A 3,315-nucleotide genomic window follows, 5' to 3' on the forward strand; every position below is an offset into this window, starting at 1 on the left:
GTGGTAGGGTATATTTATAATTTCCAATATTTAGCAAAATAAAGAAAAAGAAAACATGGATGTATATAACCATAAAAAGAAAACTACTTTAAATAACTTAATCAAAACAACAACCACGTACAACTAAACCCGATGAGCGTTCCAACCTCAAAAGAAATATGGTATAAGAGTTTTTTGGCAAAAAAAGATGGTATAAGAGCAATGCCAAGACATGACATATAGTTTTGTACTAACAACTTACCAACCAATTTAATTTACATAGTTCATTTAACAGTAATCAAAGCAAGCAAATATCCCTAATCAAAGCAAATATTGGTAGCTTCATAGTCTATTTAGTATTAAATACATTAACATGTACAATATTTAACTAATATGTATATTTTTATATGATACAAATTTATATTAAACATTCATTCTTACTGTTTAAATTGTTTTTAAATTTTTATCCCGCCCGTAGGGCGGACCGGCCCTAGTTTTATAATAATTTAGTTATCCTCAACTATTTTCAAATACTTTTAATAGAATTTTAAATTAAAAATATATATTTAGTGATGTTATATGTATATATAATTAATATTTTTATATATTCGGGTATCCGTTCGGTTCTCGGTTTCGTTCCGGTTCGGTTCGGTTATTTTGGATATAAAAATATAGGAACCGTTCGGATATTTGAGGGTATTGGTCCGGTTCCGGTTTCGGGTATTTCGGTTCGGTTCCGGTTCGGTTCTTCGGTTCCGGTTATTTTGCCCAGGCCTACTTTATACAGTAATAAAATCTAAAATTAAATAATTCTAAGTTGATGTCTAACGGAGTAATTTTAAAAATAATACAATAACTAAAAGGGGATAAGCTGATCATAGAGACCCTCCACGTCGGCAATAAAAATCAGCCAATTAAAGATCAGTATGATGCCACATCACTCAAGCTTCGTCGCCCTAGCATGTCTCTTCTTCTTCCCCTCTATGTGTTTCTAACTTCTCCAATTCTCATCTGTAACGTCGGGCTCCAGATTTGTCTTCTTTCTATAAATCGATCAAAGAAAATAACATCAAGAATCAAAAACGGCTGTTTCTAAAGGAATCAGTGATACAGATAAAAAAAAACACCATTCAATGGATATAAAGGTCTTCTCTTTGTGGCTACTTGATTTCAATTTTCAGGTCATCTTACTATGAATTCATGTATTATTAAAGTTCTGCCATATAACCATCAAGGAAGTTTTCATAGTTTGATATTTGGATCCAGAAAGGTTTTGATTGGATTTTCAAACCTTGGTTTTACATTTTGACTCTTTTTTTATTGTCTCATTATTAAGAAATTGGGGATTTGATCTTCGCAGGATTTGGTTATTCTCAAAGGTCTGTATACGGTTTTCGGAATCTCTCCTCCGCCACCACTTGCACAATTTTTAAACAGAGGTCTTCACACTCTGTCTTTGCCAGAAACAGCCAAGCCGGAGGTCGCAACTATCTGCAAAAGTTTGTGCTTTTTCCTCTAATCAAACATATTTTATTCAGACTTGGCCTAACATATTGTATCATCAATTTCTAAAATAGTTATTGCATGGATGAACTTTGTGCTTCTTCCTCTATCATCAGATATGATGAACTTTGTTTTTCCAGTTCATGGTTTAAGCCTTTAAGGTACCTTTTACGTTGCTATTCATAGTTTATTTGAATAAGATGTTATTAGGTATTTTTCAAGTTGGGGGGTGAAAGTTCATGTTCTTCATTTTCTAGGTTCAGATCGCTTTCAAAGTCTTATATATTGTATTATGTTTTGGCGATGATAGTAGCAGGGCTACTGAAAGTATGTTACTGAAACATTCAGAGTTCACTACAGGAACAAGAAAGGTACACGTTTAATTGCTAGAAGTCATGAAGGTTGGGTTTCTTTGACACAAGATCAAAATCCATGAGCTTTAGCGTTTGGATCTGGCTATTTTTGGGAAAGAATGATGTAGATGTTTCAATGTATCAGGATTGTACTCTGGTTGAACCCAAATGGTGTTTGAATGTTTCAGTACGAGTCTGGGTTCTCCAAAGGAATCATACGAGGTCGGCCATGGTTATGGGTTGTTGTTTTAGAATGAAACATACATGTATTATAGTTGCTCAGAATATAGTTCTGGAGTGGTTTATGTATCTCTCAGTATGTAAGTTATCGGAGTTGTCGCGTTAAGGTCTGCTCTAGGTTATGGTCATTTGGCATTTATTTATCAAACTATGCAGTTGGTCTTTTTGAGGGCTCATTTATGGTTCTGGATGGGTTTATAAAGCTTTCAGTTTCATTCATTCTATCAAGTTAAAAACACTCTAAGAAGGTGATTAAGCCAAAATCATCACAGGAATGGACTTTATTGATGGGAAATGAGTCGGTTGCTCTCTGGTCTGTACTTTTAAAATTTTTGGTAAATGGTGGTTGCAAAGTACTATGACAGATATCTGATGCTATAGCTCAATCCGATCTAATCTTATTTTTTCATTGTAGTCAAGTAGTTATTTTTCATTGGAGTTAACTAGCTTTTTCAGTAATGAAATTATTCAATTTGAGTCTGCTGTAATATCTGTTGGTTTTGAGATTAAAAAAAAAACTATTACTACTCCACACATAAATATTACTATTAATTTTTGCACCAACATTAATTTTCACATGTCATATTCGACCAGACCATATATTAGACCATATATTAACGCCAAGAGATTCTATCGTACTAACCAATATTTAACTGTTTATTCAAAACAATCAATTTTAGAAATACTACGCCTTTTTCCGGACAATTTTTCTCAAGAAAATATTATATATTTCACTATTATATTATATAGAATGTGTATATTGTAAAATATGTAAAATAATTGCAATAAAAATTACAGAATAATTAAATCAGCATTACTTATTTTAGTATTAAAAAGTACATTAAGCACAAAACTAACTAAACTTATGAATGATTTTTGGGTTTCCTCTCTACTTTTGACATGTTACTTTGGAATAAAAAAAAATTGTATGCTTTTCAAGATGATTGGAACGCAATAAACGTCAATACATATCTTACAACGTATTTTTAATTAAATTATCTTAGTAGTCATTGATCAGTCCAAGAAAAGTAGATTAGTTATAACCAGTGATAAACTAAGACATGGTAAAACTGGAGCTGAGATTGTAAGGAAGAGTCAATGTTCTAGTTCCATGAGTGTGACTTCTTCGAATATTATGCTTGAAGGCTGTTTATAACATGTACAAAATTCTACTAATCATCTAAAGGGCTTTAGCAATTAAATTTTGATTTCATCATTTGTGATTCGAGATATTTAAACA

At 32.0% G+C, this 3,315-nt stretch overlaps 1 long non-coding RNA gene across 1 annotated transcript; it reads left to right on the forward strand.

Moving 5' to 3' along the window:
* The first annotated feature begins 733 nt into the window (after positions 1-733).
* Positions 734-2,431, forward strand: LOC125580954. The gene is made up of 3 exons (XR_007318671.1): positions 734-1,478; positions 1,557-1,643; positions 1,793-2,431. It is a non-coding gene; the product is annotated as an uncharacterized LOC125580954 (long non-coding RNA).
* Positions 2,432-3,315: the final 884 nt, after the last annotated feature.

This window comes from Brassica napus, chromosome C1 (assembly GCF_020379485.1).
Source record: "Brassica napus cultivar Da-Ae chromosome C1, Da-Ae, whole genome shotgun sequence".
Classification (NCBI taxonomy): domain Eukaryota; kingdom Viridiplantae; phylum Streptophyta; class Magnoliopsida; order Brassicales; family Brassicaceae; genus Brassica; species Brassica napus.